The sequence below is a fragment of the Balaenoptera physalus genome (assembly GCF_965194825.1).
Source record: "Balaenoptera physalus genome assembly, chromosome: X".
Taxonomy (NCBI): domain Eukaryota; kingdom Metazoa; phylum Chordata; class Mammalia; order Artiodactyla; family Balaenopteridae; genus Balaenoptera; species Balaenoptera physalus.
In genome coordinates this window covers 46786016-46813196 of record NC_138903.1, presented here as the reverse complement: position 1 = coordinate 46813196, position 27181 = coordinate 46786016, and the positions used below count along the sequence as shown (strand labels likewise).

Here is a 27181-nt window from a genome sequence, read left to right as displayed (position 1 = left end):
AATGCAGGGGACACGGGTTTGAGACCTGGTCTGGGAAGATCCCACATGCCGCGGAGCAACTAGGCCCGTGAGCCACAGTTACTGAGCCTGCGCATCTGGAGCCTGTGCTCCGCAACAGGAGGGGCCGCGATGGTGAGAGGCCCGCGCACCGCGATGAAGAGTGGCCCCCACTTGCCGCAACTAGAGAAAGCCCTCACACAGAAATGAAGACCCAACACAGCCATAAATAAATAAATAAATAAATAAAATTTAAAAAAAGAGAGAGAAGAAAAACTCACTTGAGTTAAAAAAAAAAGAAAAAAAGAAAAGAATCCACCTGCCAATGCAGGGAACACGGGTTTGAGCCCTGGTTCAGGAAGATCCCACATGCCGCAGAGCAATTAAGCCCGTGTGCCACAACTACTGAGCCTGCGCTCTAGAACCCGTGAGCCACAACTACTGAGCCTACGTGCCACAACTACTGAAGCCCACATGCCCAGAGCCCGTGCTCCGCCACAAGAGAAGGCACCACAATGAGAAGTCTGCACACTGCAACAAAGAGAAGCCCCCACTCGCCACAACTAGAAAAAGCCCGCGCGCCACAATGAAGACCCAATGCAGCCAAAAATAAATTAAAAAAAAAAGACATGTGGCTATTCAGATTGTCTTTTTCTGGAGTGAGCTCAGTAGCTTGTGTCTTTTAAGGAATGTCTCTATTTTATCTAAATTGTCGAATTTATGAGCATAAAGCTCTTCATGACATTCCTTTAACATAAATCGTACCAATGTTTTCTTAGGTCAGTCTCCCAAGGCAATAGAAATAAAAGCAAAAATAAACAAATGGGACCTAATCAAACTTACAAGATTTTGCCCAGCAAAAGAAACCATAAACAAACCAAAAAGACAACCTACAGAATGGGAGAAAACATTTGCAAATGATGAGACCAACAAGGGCTTAATTTCCAAAATATATAAACAGTTCATACAACTCAACAAAAACAAACAACCCAATCCAAAAATGGGCAGAAGACCTAAATAGACATTTCTCCTAAGAAGACATACAGATGGCCAATAGGCACATGAAAAGATGCTCAACATCGCTAATTATTAGAGAAACGTAAATCAAAACTACAATGAGGTATCACCTCACACCAGTCAGAATGGCCATCATTAAAAAGTCTACAAAGGACAAATGCTGGAGAGAGTGTGGAGGAAAGAGAGCCCTCTTACACTGTTGGTAGGAATGTAAATTGGTGCAGCTACTACGGAAAATTGTATGGAGGTTCCTCAAAAAACTAAAAATAGAGTTGCCATATGATCCAGCAATCCCACTCTTGGGCATATACCCAGACAAAACTATAATTCAAAAGGATACATGCACCGCTATGTTCACAGCAGCACTATTTACAATAGCCAAGACATGAAAACAACTTAAATGTCCACTGACAGATGAATGGATAAAGAAGATGTGGTACATATATACAATGGACTATTACTCAGCCATCAAAAAGAATGAAATAATGCCATTTGCATCAACATGGATGGACCTAGAGATTATCATACTAAGCGAAGTGAGTCAGAAAGAGAAAGACAAATACCATATGATATCACTTATATGTGGAATTTAAAATACGATACAAATCAACATATCTATAAAACAAAAACAGACTCACAGATATAGAGAACATACTTGTGGTTGCCAGGGCGGGGGGGGGGCGGTAGGGGAGGGAAGGAATGGGAGTTTGGGATTAGCAGAGGCAAACTATTATATATAGGATGGATAAACAACAAGGTCATTCTGTATAGCACAGGGGAACTATATTCAATATTCTGTGACAAACCATAATGGAAAAGAATATATATATATATATATATATATATATATATATATATATATATATATATATATATATATATAGCTGAGTCACTTTGCTGTACACAACAAATTAACACAACATTGTAAATCAACTATACTTTAATAAAATTTTAAAAATAAATAACATCCCTTTATTATTATCTTAATTTCTGTAGGATCTGTAGTGTTGTCCAAAATCTCATTCCTAATATTAGGCATTTGGGTCTTCTCTCCTTTTTCCCTCATCAATCTGGCTAGAGGTTTATCAGTTTTATTGATCTTCCCAAAGAGCCAGCTATTGGTTTCTTTGCTTTTCTCTATTTTTTTTTTGTTTTCTACTTCAGTGATTTCTGCTCTTGATTATTTTCTTTCTTCTGCTCAACTTTAGGTTTGATTTCCTATTTTTATCATAATTTCTTAAGGTAGAAGCTGAGGTCATTGGTTTGAGACTATTCTTCTCTTCTAATATAAGCATTTAATGCTATAATTTTCTTTCTAAGCACTGCTTTTGCTGCATTCCATATATTTTGATACATTATATTTTCATTTTAATTTCATTCAAAATACTTTCTAATTTTTCTTAGGATTTCTTGTTTGACCCATGGTGTGCTGGTTATCAATTTATTGCCTCTCAACTTCAAATTCACCCTTTCTGCCTATTCTGTGATAATGAAGCAATTTTAACTATTTTTCCTTTGACAGCTGGCACTGAAACTTTCTCAGTAGAGGGTGCTAGAGAGATATTGCAAGAGGAAAAGAGGTTTCCTTCCTGACTCTTGCGTGTTCGCTTGACAGGCTCCTTCTGCATGGCTTTTTCTAGAATCAGACTCCTGCAGCACTCACAACTCTTCCAGTGCCTGATTTCTACCGTGCATGGTGGTCAGTAGTACCCAGTGATCAGCAGCTTTCCTCTCCCTCCAGAACTCACCCTCAGGCAGTTTGGTAGCAAGCAGAATGCTTCTGGATCTTGATGCACTCACAGCTTCCCCAGGGCCTGGCTCCTGCAGTGCACAGAGGCCAGCAGCACTCAGTGAACAGCTTTCTCCTGCCTCCCAGCAGGCAGATTTCTGGAAAGTTCCACCAGTGCAGCACCACAATGACTTCTCTGCCCTGCAGTGAACTACAGTCATGCCTCTCCAACAAGATCTGGACCTCAGCCCCAGGGGCATTCTATGCCAGCCTAGGGATAGTGACTAATTCCTTTGCCGCACTGCATGGCTTATTGGATCTTAGTTTCCCGACCAGGGATTGAACCCGGCCCTCGGCAGTGAAAGTGCCGAGTCCTAACCACTGGACCACCAGGGAATTCCCTTGTGACTACTTCTTATATCTGCTATTTCTATATTCTTTTGAATTCTCTTCACATCTCACTAACCAATCCCTCATTATTCCAATCCCCTGTTATAGGTAATTCCTTATATTAACTTTCCCTGTTCAAATTACTGTTACTCCTCTCTCCAGATAGGACTCAGACTGATACAGAATTGTTACCAGGAGTGGTGCCAGGAAGGAAATCTGCAGAGATGGGACTTTGAGATTGGTTTGTTCACACCTCTGGGCTTATGCACGGTGCTGAACTCCTTGCCAATGAGAGATGGATGCTAGTAATCCATGGCATGCCGTTGCATCACAATTAATCAACCTATGGTTGATTGTGATGAAGTGCCAACTGAAGCACATTCCCTGGAAGCCGAAATGGCTGCTGCACTTGACTATTATGGCCATGATCATGACTATGAAGACCGTGATGGGGGATAGATTATTTTGAATGCACTTGAGCGCTTACAAAGAAAAAAATAACAAGCTTGGGTCTGTTAATTTCTCAGCTCAAGTCACAGCCTAAGAACCAGAGAACTTTCATGATGCCTAGCGACAGGGCTAATATTGCTGAACATCAAACACAACATTTAATTGTATAAGTTGTTGAATTACAACGACAGTTGAATTCACAGTCTTGACTATTTTCCATGTGAAAGTTATGGTATTGACTGTTAAAGAATGGGATCCTGAAACTTGGAATGGGGACATCTGTTTGGTCCCAAATGAAACTCACGGTTCCGGAAGTAGCTTGCCCTTCAGTGTCTGAAACTAACCTTTCTCTCCTTGAAAATGCTGTGATAAACTCACCTGGTCCAGGTGCCTTGAAAAGGGATACTCATTCTCCTCAAGACCCACCACAACCACCCCTACTGCTGATAGACCCATGACTGAGGTCAAATCTCAGCATGGTCCAGGGGAACAAGTGCATACTATGACCAAGTTGGAAATTGCTTATACACCAAAATAATCGCAAGACTTTGCTTATATATATTGGCAGAAATCTGGGGAATATATTCAGAAGAGGACTCTAAGGGTGTTAGATGAAGGAGGGCAGAATATAACTCTAGATTAGGCAGAATTCATTGATATAGGTACACTTACTAGAGATTCTGGATTTAATGTGTCAGCACATGCTCTAAGGGTTTACTTGGTTGGCTGACTGAAACTGAGACTCAATTGTGGCCTACAGTTAATGAGGTTGAGATGCTAGAGGTGTCCTGGCATGATATGGAGGAGGGAATCCAAAGGCTTCGGGCGTTGGGAATGTTGGACAGAACTTATCATGTATGACTTGAATGCAACCCCCAACTATGTTCCATGACAAGGCTCAGAAGACACTACTTTCACCGAGACATTGAGAAAGCATTAGTGAGAAGCGCACCTGCAACCTTGGAAAGCTCTGTGGTTGCTCTCTTCTGTAGGCCAGGAATGACATAGGGGAAGAATGACCCTGAAGACAATCCAGAGAGCATCAGGGCTGCCCTTCTGATCACAGGTCCAGAGTGCAAGGGCCCTGGGGGCAGAGTAATTTCAAAGGAGGCGCCGCTGGCACATTGCCTGGCACCACCTCACGTGGTGGTGGGTTCTGCTACTGCACTCGGCACTGGGCTCCCCAACTGCCCCAGGTGCAGCTCCGGCGGCCTGGGGTGGTATGGGCTACATCCAGCAGAACCGAGGGGACATGGTGCCTCCACCTTGATTTCAAAGGACTGGGCCTCTTGGCAGAGCTGCAGGCTCAGGACTCCAGATGCAAGAGCCATGGGGCCGTGGCAGAGAACAACCTGGGAGCTGGCTGTCTGAAGCCTTGGGAGCCCAGCCCTTGCCCAGCAAAGCCACACCATTGTGCTTCACCCCAGTGTATCTGGAAGGTGGGCCTCCACCCCAGTGGGCCTGGAGAGCAGAGCACCTGGCCAAAGAGGACTTGCTCAGGCCCTTGTCACTCCTTTCTTCTCTCCTATTTCTCCATTTTGGAATAGGAATGTCTACCCTATGCCTGTCCTAACACCGTATTTTGGAAGCACATAACTTGTTGGGTTCACAGCTGGAGGGCAATTTTCCTCAGGATGAATTGTACTTTGAGTCTCACCCATATCTGATTTAGATGATATTTAGATGAGACTGGAATTTAGACTTTAGAGTTGATGCTGGAATGAATCAAGACTTTTCAGGCTGTTGGGATGGAATGAATGTATTTTGCATGTGAGAAGGACGTGAATTTTGGGGGACCAGGGGCAGAATGCTATATACTGAATATGTTCCCCCCCCAGTTCATATGCTGAAACCTAATCCTCAATGTGATAGTATTTGGAGATGGGGGACTTTGGAAGGTGGTTAGGTCATGAGAGTGGAGCCCTCATGAATGGGATTAGTGCCCTTATAAAAGAGGCTCCAGAGAGATCTCTAGCCCTTTCCACCATGTGAGGACACAGGAAGAAGACAGCCATCTATGAACGAGGAAGCAGGCCCTCACTGAATCTGCCAGTGCTTTGATCTTGGACTTCCCAGCCTCCAAAACTGTGAGAAGTAAATTTCTGTTGTTAATAAGCCACCAGTCTATGATATTCTGTTATAGCAGCCAGAACAGGCTAAGATAGGCTTCCTGGCTTCAGTGGTGATGATGGAAACCCAGAGAAGCAGAGGCCAAGTGGTAGCACTTAACTGCCAAAGACAAAGTGGGCACATCTGTAAAGGGCAGCATGGATGTACAGGCAAATTGATCATGATGTCCCTAGGAATAAAATAGATGAATAGCCTACTAGAATATCACTCAATCTATATGATAGGAAAAGTTCTAGATCTAGTAGCTAAAAATCTGACTCAAGTCACCACAGTGGAGAGTCAGCCTCTCACTGTTTTCAGAAGTCAGTTCACTGACCCAGAGCCCCTTGATTGAAGGAGATGCCAGGTCCACTAGAGGAAGGAGCCTGTACCATTGTTGTAAGAACATACTGTAAATCTTCCTCCAAGTCTTCCCCAGAGGGACCTGTCGCCATTTAATAGAGTGAGTGAGCATTGGGGAAAAGGAAATACCCAGACCTTATGAGGATTACTAGATAGTGGCTCTGATTTGACACTAATTCCTGGGGACCTGAAATGCTACTGTGGCCCAACAGCGAAAGTGGGGGGCTTTACGATGGTCAGGTGATTGAGTCTTAACTCAGATCTGATTCCCATTGAGCCCAGTTGGTCCATTAACCCACCTTGTAGTTATTTCTCCAATTCCTGAATTTATCCCTGGAATAAACATACTTAGAAACTGGCATAATCCCCACATCAGCTTGCTGATAATAATGAGAGCCATTATGGTAAGAAGGGCTAAATGGAAGTGAATTTCCACTCCCTTCAAAGTTAGTAAACCAGAAGTGATAACGCATCCCTAGGGGAATGCAGAGATTAATGGCCCTGTAGAAGAAGTTAAAGAAGTAGATGTGCTGACACCTCCCACATCTCCATTTAACTCACCAGTTTGGCCTGTGTAGAAGCCAGATGAATCTTGCATAATGACCATAGACTACGATAAATTTAATCAGGTGGTGACTCCAATTGTAGCTGCTGTTCCAGCTATAGTATATTTACTGGAACAACTCAACATAACCCCTGGAACTCAGTATGCAGGTATTGGCCTGGCTAATGACTCTTCCTCCATACCAATTTTCAAGGACTTCCAGAAACCATTTGCTTTTACCTGATAAGAACAACAGTATAACTTCAAGGTGTTGCCTCAGGGCTATGTCAAATCTCTCGATCTCTGCCATGATACAGCCTGCAGAGATCTCCATAACATTGACACTCAACAAAACATCACACTGGGCTACTACATTGATGACATGTTGATTGGATCTGGTGAGCAGGAAGTAACAAGTACTTTAGATGCCTTAGTAAGAATGGAAGTGCTGGGTGATGGTTAACTTTAAGGGTCAATATGGCTAGGCCAGTGCCCAGATATTTGGTCCAACGTTATTCTGGATGTTTCTGTGAAGGTGATTTTTTTGGATGAGATTAACATTTAAATCGGTGGGGAGTTCCCTTGTGGTCCAGTGGTTAGGACTCTGTGCTTCCACTACAGGGGGCATGGGTTCGATCCCTGGTGGGGGAACTAAGATCCCACATGCCGCGTGGTGTGGCCAAAAAAAAAAAAATTGGTTGACTTTTAATAAAGCAGATCATCCTCCATAATGTGGGTGGGTCTCATCCAATCAGCTGAAGAACTAACTTTCCCGAGCTAGAAGGAATTCTGCCAGCAGATGGCCTTCATACTTGAACTTCAACATTGGCTTTTCCCTGCGTCTCCAGCCTGACAGCCCACCCTGCAGATTTTAGACTTGGTAGCCTCCATAATCATATGAGTCGATTCCTTAAGATAAAGCTCTCTCTAGTATATACACATCCTATTTGTTCTGTTTTCCTGGAGAAGCCTGATGAATACAGTTGTATATAAACCCTGCAAAAATTCAGGGGCCTGCTGCCTCAACGAAGTCTCTAGGAATAAATGGTCTAGAGCATGTTGAAAAATTCCCTCCAAGGGGAAAGACAAGCTGCCACACTTCACACCTTCTACCACAAAGAGGTATAATTCTTGTGCTATAGTCTGAATGTTTGTGTCCCCCCAAAATTCGTATGTTGAAATCCTAATTCCCAGTGTGACAGTATTAGGAGGTGCTTTGGAATGTACTTAGGTCATGAGGATGGAGCCTTCATGAATGGGACTAGTGCTCTTATGAAAAAGACCCCACAGAGCTCCCTCACTCCTTCTACCATGTGAGATTACAGTGAGAAGATGGCTGTCAATGACGAAGCGGGCTGTTACCAGACACTGAATCTGCCAGTGCTGTGATCTTGGACTTCCGGCCTCCAGAACTGTGAGAAATAAGTGTTTGTTCTTTTTTTTTTTAATAAATTTATTTATTTTATTTATTTTACTTTTGGCTGCATTGGGTCTTCGTTGCTGCGCGCGGGCTTTCTTAGTTGCGGAGAGCAGGGGCTACTCTTCGTTGCTGTGCGTGGGCTTCTCATTGCGGTGGCTTCTCTTGTTGTGGAGCACGGGCTCTAAGCATGCGGGCTTCAGTAGCTGTGGCACGTGGGCTCAGTAGTTGTGGCTTGCAGGCTCTAGAGCGCAGGCTCGGTAGTTGTGGCGCACGGGCTTAGTTGCTCCGCGGCATGTGGGATCTTCCCAGACCAGGGCTTGAACCCGTGTCCCCTGCATTGGCAGGTGGATTCTTAACCACTGCACCACCAGGGAAGCCTCTAAGTGTTTGTTCTTTATAAGCCACCCAATCTGTGGTATTTTGTTATAGCAGCCTGAACGGTCTAAGACACTTTGGCAGGCTTCTTTGGATTTTGGAAGGAACATTTGAGTGTGTTACTTTGAACCTATCTACAGAGTTGCTCACAAGCTTTCCAGTTTTGAATGGGACCAGAACAAGCTAAAGCTCTGCAGTTCAGACCGCAGGACAAGCTGCTCTTCAAGTTGGACCTTATGATCCAGCAGATCCAATGATACTCGAAGTGTCTATGACAAAGGAGAATGCCGTATGACATTTCTGGTAAGCACTAATGAAAGAATCACAGCGTTAGCCTCCAGGATTTTAGAGCAATTTGAGCCCTCTTTTGCAGATAACTATTCTCCTTTTGAGAAACAGCTGCTGGCTTAGTACTGGACCCTGGCAGAGACTGAACACCTAACCATGAGATAGCAGGTAACCATACAGCCTAAGATCCCCACGTAGGTGTCTTGTGTGACCCACACAGCCATAGGGCCATAAATAAGCCATGTGTAGCAGCAATCTAATATCAAATGAAAATGGTATAGAAGAGACCAAGTTGGACAGGTCCAGAAGGTCCAAGTAAGTTGCCTGAGCAAGTGGCTCAGACTCTTTTGACACCAACTCCTGTTGTATTGCCTCCTCTCCTTCAGTTGATGTCTATGGTGTCATGGGGCGTTCCTTATGACCAGTTAACTGAGGATGAAAAGACTCAAGCCTGACTTACATACACATCTGCATGATATGCTGGTACCATCTGAAAATGGACAGATGCACATCACAGCTCTACTCAGGGGTGACCCTGAATGACCGTAGTGAAGGAAAATCCTCTCCAGTGAGCAGAACACAGAGCAGTATATTCATTGTCCACTGTGTCTAGAGTGAGAGATGGCCAAAAGTATAGATCTGTGCTGATGTGTGGTCAGGGACTTGGAAGGAACAGGACTGGAATATTAGTGACAAGGAAGTCTAGGGAGGAGAGAGGTGAACAGACCTCTGAATGGACACAGACAGTGGAGATATTTGTGTCCCATGCGAATGCCCACCAAAAGGCACACACTGCAGAGGAGATTCTTAATAATTGGGTGGATAAAATGATGTGCTCTCTGCCTACCAATCAGCCTTTTTCACCATCCTCTCCAGTGTTTGGTAAAAGAAACAATGGGCCCATGTAAATTAGTCTGCTCAGGCAACCATAACAGAAGTACCATAGATGGGGTGGCTTAAACATCAGAAATATATTTCTCACAGTTCTGGAGGCTGGAAAGTTCCACCATCTGGGTGCAGGCCGATTTGGTTTGTGGTGAGATCCCTCTTCCTGACTTACAGGTAACCATCTCCTTGCTCTGTCTTCACATAGTGGACAGAAAGGGCTCTCTCATGTCTCTTCTTATAAAGACACTAATCTCATCATGAGGGCTCCACCCTCATGACCTAATTACCTTCCAAAGGCCCCATCTCCAAAAACCATCACATTGGGGTTTAGGGTTTCAACATATGAATTTTGAGGAACACAATTCAGTCCATAAAAGCCCATGAACAAAGTGGCAGCGATGGAAACTATGCCCAGGCTCAACAACACGGTCTTCATGTTACTGAGGGTGGTGTGGTTAATGCTACTACAGAGTGACTAATCTGCCATCAATGGAAAACAAAGTTGAGTCCCAAGTATGGCACTATTCTGTGTGGGGACCAGCCAGCCACCTGGTGGCAGGTTAATTATATTGGACCTTTTCATCAAGAGGGGGACAGAGACTCATCTTCACAGGAATAGACACATTTTCTGGATACGGTTTTCCCTTCCCCGCCCATAATGCTTGTGCCAGCACCACCACCTGTGGACTCTTCTGCACAGCATTGCATCTAATCCAGAAACTCAGTTCACAGCAAAGGACGTGTAGCAAGGTGTTCATGCCTATGGAATTAACTGGTCTTACCACATGCAACATCATCTAGAAGCAGCTAGCCTAATTGAGAGGTAGAATGGCTTTGAAGACTCAGTTATGATGCTAGTTGGGAAACAACACCCTAAAAGGATGGGATGCTGTTTTATAGGACGCAGTATATACTTTGAATCAGAGACCATTATATGGTGCTGTCTCCCCCCATAGCCAGTATAAATGGGTCCTGAAATCAAGGGGTAGAATTAGGAGTGGTCCCTCTAAGTAGTACACCTAATAACTCACTCACAGAATTTTTGTTTCCCATCTTGGCAACTTTGATCTCTGCTAGTTTGTATATCTAAGTCCCTCTGATTTTATTTTAAACATTTTTATTGGAGTATAATTGCTTTACAATGGTGTGTTAGTTTCTGCTTTATAACAAAGTGAATCAGTTATACATATACATATATCCCCATATCTCTTCCCTCTTGCGTCTCCCTCCCTCCCACCCTCCCTATCCCACCCTTCTAGCTGGTCACAAAGCACCGAGCTGATCTCCCTGTGCTATGCGACTGCTTCCCACTAGCTATCTATTTTACATTTGGTAGTGTATATATGTCCATGTATACACTACCACTCTCTCACTTTGTCCCAGCTTACCCTTCCCCCTCCCCATATCCTCAAGTCCATTCTCTAGTAGGTCTGCGTCTTTATTCCCGTCTTGCCCCTAGGTTCTTCATGACCGTATATATAAGTATATATATACATATATATATATATATATATATACATATATATATATATATATATGTTTTGTGTTTTTTTAGATTCCATATATATGTGTTAGCATACGGTATTTGTTTTTCTCTTTCTGACTTACTTAACTCTGTATGACAGACTCTAGGTCCAGCCACCTCACTACAAATAACTCAATTTCGTTTCTTTTTATGGCTGAGTAATATTCCATTGTATATATGTGCCACATCTTCTTTATCCATTCATCTGTCGATGGACACTTAGGTTGCTTCCAAGTCCTGGCTATTGCAAATAGAACTGCAATGAACATTGTGGTACATGACTCTTTTTGAATTATGGTTTTCTCTGGGTATATGCCCAGTAGTGGGATTGCTGGGTCATATGGTAGTTCTATTTTTAGTTTTTGAAGGAACCTCCATACTGTTCTCCATAGTGGCTGTATCAATTTACATTCCCACCAACAGTGTAAGAGGGTTCCCTTTTCTCCACACCCTCTCCAGCATTTATTGATTCTAGATTTTTTGATGATGGCCATTCTGACTGGTGTGAGATGATATCGCATTGTAGTTTTGATTTGCATTTCTCTAATGATTAATGATGTTGAGCATTCTTTCATGTGTTTGTTGGCAATGTGTATATCTTCTTTGGAGAAATGTCTATTTAGGTCTTCTGCTCATTTTTGGATTGGGTTGTTTGTTTTTTTGATATTGAGCTGCATGAGCTGCTTGTAAATTTTGGAGAGTAATCCTTTGTCAGTTGCTTCATTTGTAAATATTTTCTCCTATTCTGAGGGTTGTCTTTTCATCTTGTTTATGGTTTCCTTTGCTGTGCAAAAGCTTTTAAGTTTCATTAGGTCCCATTTGTTTATTTTTGTTTTTATTTCCATTTCTCTAGGAGGTGTCTCAAAAAGGATCTTGCTGTGATTTATGTCATAGAGTGTTCTGCCTATGTTTTCCTCTAAGAATTTTATAGTATCTGGCCTTACATTTAGGTCTTTAATCCATTTTGAGTTTATTTTTGTGTATGGTGTTAGGGAATGTTCTAATTTCATTCTTTTCCATGTAGCTGTCCAGTTTTCCCAGCACCACTTACTGAAGAGGCTGTCACTTCTCCACTGTATATGCTTGCCTCCTTTATCAAAGATAAGGTGACCATATGTGCGTGGGTTTATCTCTGGGCTTTCTTTACTGTTCCATTGATCTATATTTCTGTTTTTGTGCCAGTACCATACTGTCTTGATTACTGTAGCTTTGTAGTATAGTCTGAAGTCTGGGAGCCTGATTCCTCCAGCTCTGTTTTTCTTTCTCAAGATTGCTTTGGCTATTCAGGGTTTTTTGTGTTTCCATACAAATTGTGAGATTTTTTGTTCTAGTTCTGTGAAAAATGCCAGTGGTAGTTTGATAGGGATTGCATTGAATCTGTAGATTGCTTTGGGTAGTAGAGTCATTTTCACAATGTTGATTCTTCCAATCCAAGAGCATGGTATATCTCTCCATCTATCTGTATCATCTTTAATTTCTTTCATCAGTGTCTTATAATTTTGTGCATACAGGTCTTTTGTCTCCTTAGGTAGGTTTATTCCTAGGTATTTTATTCTTTTTGTTGCAATGGTAAATGGGAGTGTTTTCTTAATTTCACTTTCAAGTCCTTCTGATTTTTATGTGTCAACTTGATAGGGCCATGGAGTGCCCAGATATTTGGTTAAGTATTTTTCTGAGTATGCCTTTGAGACTGTTTCTGGATGAGATTAACATTTGACTTGGTAGACTGAGTAAAGCAGATTGCCCTCCCCAATGTGAGTTGGCCTCATCCAATCAACTGAAATCTTGAATACAACAAGAAGGCTGAGTGATGGAGAATTCACTCCCTCACTGCCTGACTATCTTTGAGCGGGGATCAGTCTTTTGCTGAAAAATCAAATGCAGAATCTCATCTTGTGACTGGCTGAATTACAATGCAAGTTGAACCCCTAGCCTCGCAGGGTGTCTACTATTAAACTGAGGGCACTGATGGGGAAGGAATAGGATCCTGTAAGATAGAATGCGTACATGTGGGAAGACCCTAATGAAGCTGGGGGCATTGTGCCCTAAATTCTGATGAGTCTTCTCTGCCAGTGGGAGAGGCCTCTACCAGGAGGCACATCAATGGGTCCACTGAATGGGAACGTGAGACATTTTAGGCTCTATGCCAATGAAACTACAGGCAAAAAAGTGGGGGGAGGTAGAGTTAATTTACTGGCTGGAATGATTGATCTTCATTACCAAGGAGAAATTGGTTTGCTGCTACACAACACAGGCAAGGAGAACTATGTCTGCAACCCAGAGGATTATTTAGGGTGCCTCTTACTACTTCCATGCCCAATAGTAAAAAGTAGTAGAGAACTACAGCAACTAAAAACTGGCAGGATGATTGAGGACTCAGGAATAAAAGTTTGAGTCACTCCATCAGGTGAAAAAGCATCTGAGTTTCTGGAAGAAGGCAGGGGGAAATACAGAATGGATAGTGGAAGAAAGAAGAAGGAAGCCATCGATGGGAATTACAGCCTCATGATCAAATACAGAAATGAGTACTATTGTAGCTTTGCCAATTTTCTTTTTGCTTGTTATATTTATGCATTTATTTTTATATGCTAGCCATTTTCTTTTTCTCTCTCCTTCCCATTTTTATTTTATATCATTTTTATTTTATATACAAATAGTTGTTGGAAGTTAATTTTACAATTTAGTCTTTAGATAATAGAATATCAGTGGAACTGCGACTAACTTTGAGGAGTAATTAACAGCCAGTAATGGATACAATGGCTTTTGGAACTGTCTGGTGTCTCCTCATTTGGGGGAGAGAGTGATAACTTCCTCTCTTATGAGAAGAATAGTTATATCTTGTTAGGAAGAAATAAAATTGTTTTGTTGTGCAAGAATTCAAAAAGGGTGCACACAGAAGCTGAGTAGTCAAAGGGGTGGACTGTGCCACTTATTGATTTTTGCCTCTTGGCTTCAAATCCACTCTTTACGCCCGCTCTGCGCAAATGGATCTGGTCCATTTAAATATTTTTTCCTTTGCCAGCCCGCACTGAAGCTTTGCCAGTAGAGGGCGCTAGAGAGGCATTTCAAGGTGGAAAATGGGTTTGCTTACTGGTTCTGGGGTGCCCATTCAGCAGGGTCCTGCAGCACACACAGCTTTCTCCAGCACCGGGGGCCTGAAGCACCCACACATTTTCCAGTGCCTGGCTCCTGCAGTGCGTGGTGACCGCCAGCACCCGGTGGCCAGCAGCTCCTCCCTGGAATCCCCCATCAGCCAGCTCACTAGCAGTTTGCCTCCGGCTTCTGAAGCACTCACACAGCATCTTCATTCTCCAGTTCTTGCAACGCGCACGCATAACAGCCAGAAGTGCCCAGTGGCCGGCCACTCCCTCCACCCCACCCCCACCCCCGCGCCTTCCCTCGGGTAGTTTTGTAGCAGAGTGCCTCTGGTGACACACCTCCCCATGAACAACCTTCTTTGGCACCCTAGAGGGTAGATATCTGCCAAGTTCCAGAAAGCAGATTTCCAGCAAGTTCCACCATTCAGAGAACCACGATCACATTCTCTCCAACAAGGACTGGATCTCAGTTTGGGAGGAGCAGGGGCAGAGTAAGGTCTTCCTTGGGTGCTGTATTTCAGCCCTGCTCATGCTCTCCTCTACCTTCTTGAATGTATGGATTATATTTGTAATAGCTGTTTTAATGTCCTTTTGTCTATTGGTTCTCTCATCTGGGTCATTTTCTATGAATTCTTTTTCTCCTCATTATGGGTGTATTTTCCTGCTTCTTTGTTTTATTGGATGCCAGACATTGTAAATTTTACCTTGCTGAGTGCTTTTTTTAAAAATTTTTGGTACTTAAAAAATTGGGGTAGGGGGGTGAGCTTTGTTCTAGGACACAGTTAATCAATTTAATCCTTTTGAGGCTTGCTTTTAAGTTTTTTTAGGCAGGACCTGAATAGCCTTTAGTCCAGGGCTAATTTGACTGTTAGTATAGAGCTACTTTAGTACTGAGGCAATATGTTTCTGAGGAGGTTTTTCCATTCAGGCTGATTTGGAAATGAACTATTCCTGCCTCTGAGGACTGTTCCTCCTGATCCTTTTCAGTGGCCTTTCCTTGGCCTCAGGCAGTTTTATCACATATGTGTGCTGATCGGTACTTGGTTGAAGACTTGAAGGGAACCGTCTGTAGGTCTCCACAGCTTTCTCTCTGTGCGCAGCTCTCTCTTCCATAGCACTCTGACCTGTCCTGCAAATTCTAGCTGCTGTGACCTCCACAAACTCTTTTTTTTTTAAATTTATTTTATTTATTTTTGGCTGCATTGGGTCTTCGTTGCTGCGCGGGCTTTCTCTAGTTGCAGCGAGCGGGAGCTACTCCTCGTTGCTGTGTGCAGGCTTCTCTTGTTGCGGAGCACGGGTTCTAGGCGTGCGGGCTTCAGTAGTTGTGGCATGTGGGCTCGGTAGTTGTGGCTTGCAGGCTCTAGAGCGCAGGCTCAGTAGTTGTGGCACACGAGCTTAGTTGCTCCGTGGCATGTGGGATCTTCCCGGACCAAGGCTCGAACCCGTGTCCTCTGCATTGGCAGGCGGATTCTTAACCACTGAGCCACCAGGGAAGCCCCTCCACAAACTCTTAACTGTGTCTTCTAAACTCAGGGAGACCACCAGGCTCCTTTTGAGTCCTCCCTGCCACATCCTTGCACTGCACATGGAAATTCTCTCCAGGTAATCATATGGTTTATTCATGTTTCCCTTCTCTGAGGAAACATGGTCCCATGTTCCCTGTTGTCTAATATCTATAAACCATCATTCCATATATTTTATCTGTTTTTTTAGTTGTTTAAGGCAAGAAACTAAATCTAGTCCCTGTTCCTGCATCATGGCTGGAAACAGAAGTCCCCAAACTCTCTTTTCTGACCCGTCTCCTGAGATGTTGCCTTCTGGAACTCACACTTAGTCATCAGCAGAATCCCTCCATCCTCAACCTCTTCTCTGAAGGTTGAGTTTGCCTTCTCACTCCAGTGGGAACATGAATCTTCCTGGACAGTAGTGCAGCCCTCTTGAGCAGTGAAGTTGCTCCCACAGCTCTCAGACCACTGATCTAGGAGGCATAAATGTCCTTGCACTTCACACACAGCCCCCAGATCACGTTCCCTTCCTACTCAGGAAGTCCTCCAGCTCCTTTGAGGCACAAGCATCAGTCTACAAGGCCTTCTCTGCATCTTCGTTACAGTCATCTACCACACCCCTCCTCACTCCTCTTTAGGTTTTGAGGGTTTTTTCCCCTGGCTCACTGTCACTCTCTCCAGTTCCTCTCTTGTTCAGAACCTTGGTGATTTCAAAATCTACATGATGGTGGATTCAAAATACACATTCCAAACCTCTGGCCTCTCTGTTCCATGAGCTCTTCTTCTCCATTAATATTGTGCCCACCCTCCTTCATCCACCCACTCCCATCATTATACCCTAACCTGTATGGATAACATTAAGTGCAGCCTCTCTACAATATCAATTTCAAGGTTCTCACTCTTTGGGACTTCCCTGGCGGTCCAGTGGTAAAGAATCCGCCTTACAGTGCAGGGGACGTGGGTTCGATCCCTGGTCGGGGAACTAAGATCCCACATGCCACGGGGCAATTAAGCCCGCACACCACAACTACTGAGCTTGCACGCCTCAACTAGAGAAGAGAAAACCTGCACGCCACAACTAGAGAGAAGCCTGCACACCACAATGAAGAGCCAGTGCACCACAACGAAAGATCCCACATGCCTCAACGAAGATCCTGCATGCCGCAACTAAGACCTGACGCAGCCATAAGTAAATAAATAAATAAACAAACAAACAATAAATTAAAAAAAAAAAAAAAAGGCTCTCACTCTTTGACCACCACCTCTTCTTCCAACTCACTTTCCTTTTGTATTAGTCAGGGTTCTCCAGAGAAACAGAACCAATAGGATTTATATAGAGGGATTTATGATAAGGAATTGGCCTATGCAATTATGGAGGCTGACAAGTCCCAAGATCTTCACGGTGGTGACTCAGCAATCTGGAGAGCCAGGGGAGCCAATAGTGTAGTTCCAGTACAAACCTGAAGTCCTGAGAACCAGGAGAACTGTTGGTGTAGTTCCAGTTCAAAGGCCAGCAAGCTCAAGACCCAGGAAGAGAAGATATTTCAGTTCACAGCCAAAGGCAGGGAAAGGTGATGTCCCACTTCAAAGGCAGTCAGGCAGGAGGAATTCTTTTTTACCTGTTGGGAGGGTCAGCCTTTTTGTTCTATTCAGGCCTTCTACGCATTAGATGAGGCCCACTCACATCAGAGAGGGCAATCTGCTTTACTCAGTCTACTGATTTAAATGTTAATCTCATCCAAAAACACCCTCACAGAAACACCTAGAATAATGTCACTAAATATCTGGGTACCCCATGGCCCAGTCAAATTGACATATAAAATTAACCATCACAAGTCCACCCCTTGTCAACTTGACACACATACACATCTCCTTAAATCATACTTAATCTCCAAATGAAGGTAATAACAAGGTTATCCTTCTACCTATCATAATTCAGCTATCCTGCGTACACCAAAAATGCACTAACTCCTTCCCCAAAAGAGGAGGTAAAGTCCTTGGGTGATGTTTAATCTTCTCCTTGATATCCCATAACTTAAATACTATGATGTAAAGTTAACGATACTTAAATACTATGATATAAAGTGAATACATCTTATGTTCCATGATAAGAGAATAAGAGCGGGAAGAAAAAGATATTTCACACACACACACACACACACACACACACACACACACACACACATACACGTTCATAACAAAATGTCTTATTCCATTTGGGCTGCTATAACAAAAATACCATAACCTGGGTGGTTTACAAACAATATTTACTTCTTACAGTTCTGGAGGCTGAGAGGTCCAAGATGAAGGTGCTGGTAGATTTAGTGTCCAGTGAAGACCTGCTTCCTGGTTTATAGATGTTCATCTTCTCACTGTGCCCTCACATGGTGGAAGGGGCAAGGGAGCTCTCTGGAGTTTCTTTTATAAGGCCACTGATCCCATCCCTTTTATAAGGGCTCCACCCTCATGACCTAATTACCTCCCAAAGGTCCCACATCCAAAGTCCAACACACTGGGGAGAACGAACTTATGGTTACCAGTGGGGAAGGGTGGGGGGAGGGATAGATTGGGGGTTTGGGACTGACATGTACACACTGCTGTATTTAAAGCAGATAACCAACAAGGACCTACTGTATAGCACAGGAAACTCTACTCAGTACTCTGTAATAACTTAAATGGGAAAAGAATTTGAAAAAGAATAGATACATGTATATGTATAAGTGAATCACTTTGCTGTACACCTGAAACTAACACAACATTGTTAATCAACTATATTCCAATATAAAATTTAAAAACTATTTTAAAAATAAATAAAATAAAATTTCAAAAAAAAAAGTCCAACACATTGGGGATTAGGGTTGCAACATATGAATTTTGAGGGGCACAAAAATTCAGTATAGCACAAAATAAGGAGGAATTATTCACAATTACAGTCATCATTTCTGTAACTGGTCATGTGCTTGTAGCTGGTATTCATAACCACCTTCTTCCACAACCCATCCCATATTCCTTTTGCTTTTAGCAAGAACCTCAGCTTGTTGTGGTTCTTTACCTTCATTCTTGAAGGATCTGGGCCATTAGTAGCCCTGCCTGAATTGGGTTGTTGTAGTTTTCCATTGTCCTCAATCGCAGGGCATGGTAATACTAAGGGATCACCTGTATTCCAGACATACTCTTTCTTACCTCCATTGTGAAGTAGTGGTCCAATGTCCCCTTGGTTAGTGAGGATTCACGCCAGCCAGCACAGTAATTCCCTTCTTTGACTGTTGATTCAGAGACACAAAAGGACCAAAGAGGTGGGGCAGCAGTCTTAACTTTCATTTCAATGGAATTACTGTTGCATCTCCTTGTGGAAGCATTCCTCCCTTTTGAGCTAAGGCCTCTGGGCCAGCAGAGCACACGGTAGTGGGAACAGGAAGCACCCCATGGCCCAGTCAAGTTGACACATAAAATTAACCATCACACCCTTCAACCCCATTAGGACCCAGAATTTATTGATGCCACTACCTTTTCACTGTTCCAGACCTCTCTCATGTCCTCACTTTCCTCCTTACCCAGCTTAAATTCTATGGTCCATAATTATGTTTGATTGTACCTCTCTTACTTCATTGGATTCACTACAGCTTATCTCCTAATGAAAATATAGATCCAGGCAGTGATCACTAATGATTGCCACATCCCAAAAAGAGACATACTGGATATCACCAGATGTGAAAACTATATTCCATTCTGTGTACCTGTGTCTGACAGTGTGTTTTAGGAAAATTTCTATGGCTGCTTCTGGGTGTGTGTGACCCCAGTCTGCATGCCCCTTTGTTTCTCAGCACCTTTGCTTGTGTATGTACCTGTGTGACTGTGTCTGTATAGGTCTGGTTTGGCATTGCTGTGTGTTAGCCTGCATGGGCTCTGCTCATACCTGTGCTCACGGGCTGTGTGTCCACATGGCATGTGGGTCTCTATGGGATTTGTGTCTCTTTGTGAGTGACTAATGGTCACTATACTGCATGTCTCTGGGTGACTGTATCTGCAGGTGTCTGTGTTTGCTGTTGCCATGTGTCAGAGTGCGTGTGCCTATGTCTGGGTTTGTGTGCCATGGGTGTGTGAGTAACGCATGGTCACTGTACGTGGGTGTGTCTGGGTCACTCAGGGGGCTGTGTCTGTACCTCTGACTGAAAGAGAGAGATAACAAGAAGACTGTGATCTAGAATCTTCTCCCCTCCCACTCCCATAGGCCAAGGTATGCACTGCAAGAGTCAGGTGATCCACTGGGTGGGAAGCACCTGCCACCTGTGATAAACCATAATGGAAAAGAATATGAAAAAGAATGTATAGGAAGTTCCCTGGTTGCCTAGAGGTTAGGATTCTGGGCTTTCACTGCCATGGCCCGGGTTCAATCCCTGGTCGGGGAAGATCCTGCAAGCTGCGTGGTGCGGCCAAAAAAACGCAAAAAACAAAAAGTATATATATATATATGTATATATATATATATACATATATATATATATGAATCATTTTGCTGTACAGCAGAATTAACACGTAAATCAACTATACTTCAATAAAAATTTTTTTAAAAAAAGAAAATGTATTCTTAGGTATAACACCAAAATTACAGACAACAAAAGAAAAAATAGATGAATTGGGTTTCATAAACATTAAAAACTTTTGTGGATCAAAGACCATTATCAAGAAAGCGAAAAGACAACCCACGGAATAGGAGAAAGTGTTTGCAAATCATATGTCTGATAAGGGTCTAGTATCCAGAATATATTTTTAAAAAGTCTTACAACTCAACAACAACAACAAAAAAATCTGATTTTTAAAAGGGGCAAAGGACTTGAATAGACATTTCTCCAAAGAAGATATTCAAATGGCTAGAAAGCACACAAAAAGATGCTCAACATCATTCATCATTAGGAAAATGCAAATCAAACCCACAATGAGGTACCATTCCCAATAGGACTGCTATAATTTAAAAAAAACAAAAAAAAACAAAACAGAAAATAAATGTTGGTGAGGATGTGGAGAAATTGGAACCCCTGTACACTGCTAGTGGAAATGTAAAATGGTTCAGCCACGGTGGAAACAGTTTGGCGGTTCCTCAAAAAGCTAAACAAACAAACAAAAAAGCTAAACATAGAATTACCACCTGATCCAGCAATTCCACTTCTAGGTAGACACACAAAAGAACTGAAAACTCGTACTCAACAAATAGATATGCATACATGTTAATAGCATAATTATTCACAGTACCCAAAATATGGAAACAGCCCATATATTCACCAACAGATGAATGGATAAACAAAATGTGGTATATACATACAAAGGAATATTATTCAGTCATAAAAAGTTATGAAGTACATACTATATATGTTACAACGTGGATGAATCTTGAAAACATTATGCTATGTGAAAGAAGCCAGACATAAAAGGTCACATATTGTATGATTCTAGAATGGGTAAATACACAGAGATAGAACACAGATTGGTGGTTGTCAGGGGCTGGGAGGGTAGCAGGGATGGAATGGGGAGCAACTGCTTAATGGGTACAAAGTTTCCTTATGACGGTGATGAAAATGTTTTGGAACTAGATAGAGGTGGTGGCTGCATAATACTGTGAATATACTAGTTGTCACTGAATTGCTCACTTTATAATAGTTAATTTTATGTTATGTGAACTTCACCTCAATTTAAAAAAGAAGGCAAAAAAAGAGGGAAGGAGGAGGAGGAGGAAAGAAGGGGAAGGAGGAGGGAATCTAACTCTCTGGTGGGGCCTGGGGGAGTGGGTTTTCCTTCAGACATTTTTTCCAGCTTTATTGAGATGTAACTGACATAAAATATTGTGTAAGTTTAAGGTGCACAATGTGATGGTTTGATACACTTATATATTGTGAAATGCTTATCACAATAAGGTTAGGTAATGCATCCTTTACCTCACATGATGACCATTTTGTTGTTGTTATGGTGAGAACATAAAAACTACTCTCATAGCAACTTTCAAGTATACAGTACAGTATTGTTAACTATAGTCATTTCGCTGTACATTATATCCCCAGAATTTACTCATAAATGAAATTTTGTACCCTTCGACCTTCAGACATTTTCATCACAGTAACTCATGAGCATGGGAATAAGTCCCACAGTCCTGAGGGACTTTTGGTGAAAAACAAGGTTTCTGCGGGACCCTCCTCACCCCATATTTCAGGCCCAGAGACAACCATTTATACCTCTTCAACTTCTTTCTGGTTTTAGTTCTTCCAGTGCTTTCTCCCATAACTCTAGAGCAGCACTGTCCAATAAAACATTCTGAATGATGGAAGTGTTCTATTTTTACACTGTCCAATATGGCAGACACAAGCCATATATGGCTATTGAGGACTTAAATGTGGCAAGTGTGACTGAGGAACTGAATTCTTACTTTAATTTTTTTTATTGTGGTAAATATACAAAATAACATAAAATTTACCATCTTAACCATTTTTAAGTATACAGTTGAGTAGTATTAAGTACATTCACATTGCTGTGCAACCATCACTACCATCCGTCTCCTGAACTCTTTTCCTCTTGCAAAACTGAAACTCTGTACCTATTAAACAATCACTCCCCATTACCCTCTCCCCCAGCCCCTGGCAACCATCATTCTACTTTCTGTCTCTATGAATTTGACCACTCTAGGTACTTCATATAAGTGGAATCATACAGTATTTGTCCTTTTGTGACTGACTTATTGCATTTAGCATAATTTCCTCAAGATTCATCCATGTTGTAGCATGTGTCAAATACTTTAAATTAATTTTAATTAATTTATTTGCAAATAGACACATGTAGCTAGTGGCTACCATATTAGACAGTGCAGCTCTAGATAATATGCTTCCATCACTTTGTCTCAAACTTGATATAAACTGTTCTAGAGTAGAGAAAAAGGAAATTCCCCAATGGACTTGTTGTGGCTCAAGTAACTCTATGTACTAGGAACTCACCTAAAGAATGTTGATAGAATTTTTTTTATTTAATCCAAATCATTTATTTAATCCAAAATTAAAATAAATTGGTGGTAAGGAAATAGACGGTTCCATGACACAAGATAAAAAGCCTAATTCTATATTTTTAAAAAAATCAAACCTTGGGAAGTCCCTGGCGGTCCAGTGGTTAGGACTGGGTTCAATCCCTGGCTGGGGAACTAAGATCCCACAAGCCACCGGGTGCAACCAAAAAAAAAAAAAAAAAAAAAAAACCAAACCTTTTGATAGTATTGAAAACTACCATCACCTCGTGTTGTGTGCATGAGCACCATAGGGTCAGGGATGCAGCAGCTGTCAGGTGGGCGGGGAGGAGGCCGAGGCCTCAGCTTGAGGGACACCGCAGCCCCTCTGTGCTTATGTCTGGCAGAGCTGGTGTGAGATGAAGAGGCAACCCTTCCCAGCAGCCCGGATAATCAAGAGTTTGGGCCGGACCTTTGAGCACACACCAAGATAGTGAGGAGCCAGACAAAAAGCACAGACTATGGCACTGAAATGAATTAATAAGGAACTTAGTGATTTGGCCCATGACCCTCCGGCACAATGTTCTGTAGGTCCAGTTGGGGATGATGTTTCATTGACAAGTCACAATTATGGGACTTAATGACAACCCATATCAAGGTGGTGTATTCTTTTTGACAATTCATCTTCCTACAGACTACCCCTTCAAACCAGGTTGCATTTACCATAAGAATTTATCATCCAAATAGCAACAGGAATGGCTACATTTGTCTCGATATTCTAAGATCACAGGGATCACCTGCTTTAACTATTTTTAAAGTTGTTGATAGAATTTTATTTCACACCTACCCCCACTCCAGGAAAAGAGAAGCAGAAGTTATATTTATTATGTTAGGATTGAGGAAGTATGTTTTATGACAAAAGGTACAATAGCCTTTTGAAGATGAGCTGTGAGCCCACATCTGCCTTAACATCCTTGGGGTGGGGAGAAGGGCCTTCTGATGGACAGAAAGCAGGTGGGAGAATTACCATGAGCGCTGAGCTGGGCTAGGACTACTGCTCTGATGCTCTGCCAGATCCATTCATTCATGCATGCATGTACTCCACAGATGCTTATGCATTGCTTAACTCTGTACCCGGCCATGTTCTGGCTGCTGGGGACACACAACACAGCAACCAGACAAAGCCCCTGCCTTCATGAATGTCACTTTCTCACAAGACAGAGACAAATAATAAATGAGCAATAAAAATAAGAAACTCAGATGATGATACTGAGTGCAAATCAGAGCAAAGGGAGAGGGAGTGCCGGGTCGTTGAGATAGGGAGGGCTTGTTATTTTATATGACATGGTCAGGGCAGATCTCACTGAGGAGGTGACATTCAAGCGGAGACCTGAAGGAAGCCTGGATTATTAGGCTGACTGCTTCCTATGGTCTAGTTTAACATGTTCTTCTGACGCCTGGAGATCTATAAACTGGTAGTTGGATCTAGAAATTGATCTTCTACGCATTCAGTTTTGGGGCAAGAATCCTTCATAGGTGGTGCTGTGAGGTCTTCCATCAGGAGGCATGTACGTCCGGTTCTCTCTCGTGACTCTGTGGCCCTAGATAGCCATTGCCTGGATCCACTGTTTCATTAGTGGTGTGCAAAGTGATGAGAGTCCGTCATTCCCTCTTCAGTATAAGAGTTATTTTTTAAATCCTTGTTACACAGAGATTACTTTCAAACAATTCTGCCTCCCTTTGTCTTAAAGCCCCTCAGTTCAAAAAAAAATTTTTTTATTGAATGAAAGATTCTTTAAATTCTATAGTGCTTTATAATTTTCAAAAGTTTCACACAGGGACTTCCCTGGTGGCACAGTGGTTAAGAATCCACCTGCCAATGCAGGGGACACAGGTTCGATCCCTGGTCCGGGAAGATCCCACATGCCGCGGAGCAACTAAGTCCGTGTGCCACAATTACTGAGCCTGCACTCTAGACCCTGCAAGTCACAACTACTGAAGCCCGCGCACCTAGGGCCCACGCACTGCAACAAAGAGTAGCCCCCGCTTGACACAACTAGAGAAAGCCTGCACGCAGCAACAAAGACCCAATGCAGCCCAAAATAAAAATAAATAAATAAATTTATATAAAAAGAAGTTTCACAGACATAATTTCATATAATCCCATAATAACCCTTTTTTCCCCTACCCCTATATTATCCCTCCCCCCAAAGCCCCTCAGTTTCAATGCTCATGTTACAAGAGTCCCAATTTGGTGAAAGTCATCTACCAACTCTCATTTCTCTGGAATTTTAGCTCCTAGATTGCTATGCCTCTCTCCAATATCACCCCTCCCTTGAACCTTACTGATTTCATTTCCATTTAAATGACCTTTCCATTTCCACACAGAGACCTGGCCTCCCTTCCTTGACTTTCTCTCCTCCAGTGATGTTCTCAGTCACTCACTCCCACAGAAATAACCTTGACATCATCACCCAAACTGGAAAATGTACAATATTAAGTTCGTGCATCACACCCTCAGACAGCTTTTTCCCATTGCTTCAGCTCATTTCTTCTAGTACCCCAACCAATCACGCTAAAAAACAGACACCAAAACATCTTAAAGACTTTGCACCCATGGACTTTGCACACCTAGGCACGTCAGAGACAAGTCACCATGAAAACATCCCCCCAAATCTTTATGACTTCAAATCCTGACAAAGGGGGCTTCCCTGGTGGCGCAGTGGTTGAGAATCTGCCTGCCAATGCAGGGGACACGGGTTCGAGCCCTGGTCTGGGAAGATCCCACATGCCGCGGAGCAACTAGGCCCATGAGCCACAATTACTGAGCCTGCGCGTCTGGAACCTGTGCTCCGCAGCGAGAGGCCGCGATAATGAGAGGCCCGCGCATCGCGATGAAGAGTGGCCCCCACTTGCCGCAACTAGAGAAAGCCCTCGCACAGAAACGAAGACACAACACAGCCATAAATAAATAAATAAATAAATAAATAAATAGATAAATTTTAAAAATCCTGACAAAGATCCATGAACATCTCAGAAACCTCCCACATGGACTGAACCCACAAAATTCATAAACCCCTAATCCCTCAGGTGCCTCACACCCTGGGACAAAGACCCCCCCCAAAAGTACAGGAATTTCACAACCTGGGGTACAGACCACCAATAGCACAGACCTCATCCTCCAAAACACACCAGCAAACAACTTAGATACCTCATACATTAGACACATAGTTCCCAAGAGTTCTGAGATCTACAACCCTGACATAAGCCTTCCTTTTTAAACCTCAGAGGCCCCAATCACCTCTGACACCTCACACATCAGACACAAATCCTCAGAGAGCTCAGAGGTATCTCACACCAGTGATCTTCTCAGTTGGTGATCTATCCCAAACACCTTAGAAACTACACACCCTGAAACACAGATCCACCAAAAGCTCATAGGCCACATATGGTGGGCACAGACCCCCAAAAGCCTACACATCTCATACCATGGACACAGAATCCCAAACAGATTTGAGACCTTACTCCTTGGGACACAGAAACCCTGAAAGAACACAAACATCAGATCCTAAGACAGAAAACTTAAATCAGTTCAAAGATCCTCATTACGTGGCCCATCTCCACAAAAGCATCATAGAGAACTTAACACCCAGAGACACAGCCCTAGAAAGAGTTCAGAGACAGCACATCCTGGAAACAGATCCCAAACAGAGGAGAGACATCTCATTCTACGACAAAATCCCCAAAACAACTGTAGATGCCACACATCCAAGGATACAGACCCACAAACTGCTTGGGCACTATCATCTTGAACAGAAACCCAGACAGCTGAGTGACCTCACATTCTGGACATAGGTACTAAATCAGCACAGCTCAGAGGCCTGAAACATACCTCTGAACAGGAACCAGGAATGAAAACCTTAAAATCAGAGCCTCCATACTCAGGGACACAGACCCACAGAATATTGAAACCTCACCATCAGGGAGAGTCTCACAAAAGTTTAGAGTCCCCACACCCTGGATAGCAAAAGCACAAAGGGCTCAGAGGCCTCAAACCCAGGTAGAAAATGAACAAATCAGCTTGAAGAATTCACAACCTAGAAAACAGGACACCAGGGATTCCCTGGCGGTCCAGTGGTTAAGACTCCGCGCTTCCAGTGCAGGGGGCACGGGTTCTATCCCTGGTCGGAGAACTAAGATCCCGCCTGCTGTTCAGTGTGGCCAAGAAAAGAGAAAAAAAAATAGAAAACAGGACACCAAACTACTTAGAGACCTCATACTTAGGACACAGATCCCCAAAAAGCCCAGAGACCTCACACCATGGGACACAGAAGAGCTCAGAGATTTCACTCTGTGGAACAAAGACCCAAGTAACTCAGATACCACACACCATGGTATTGAGACTCTACATATCAAACTATAGATTAGGGACTTCCCTGGCGGTCCAGTGGCTAAGACTTCACGCTCCCAATGCAGGGAGTCTGGGTTCGATCCCTGGTCAGGG

At 43.0% G+C, this 27181-nt stretch overlaps 1 long non-coding RNA gene across 1 annotated transcript; it reads left to right on the top strand.

Moving 5' to 3' along the window:
- Positions 1–1868: 1868 nt before the first annotated feature.
- On the top strand, positions 1869–25677 carry LOC309651963. The gene is made up of 2 exons (XR_014258504.1): positions 1869–8118; positions 15429–25677. It is a non-coding gene; the product is annotated as an uncharacterized lncRNA (long non-coding RNA).
- The last annotated feature ends 1504 nt before the right edge of the window (positions 25678–27181 follow it).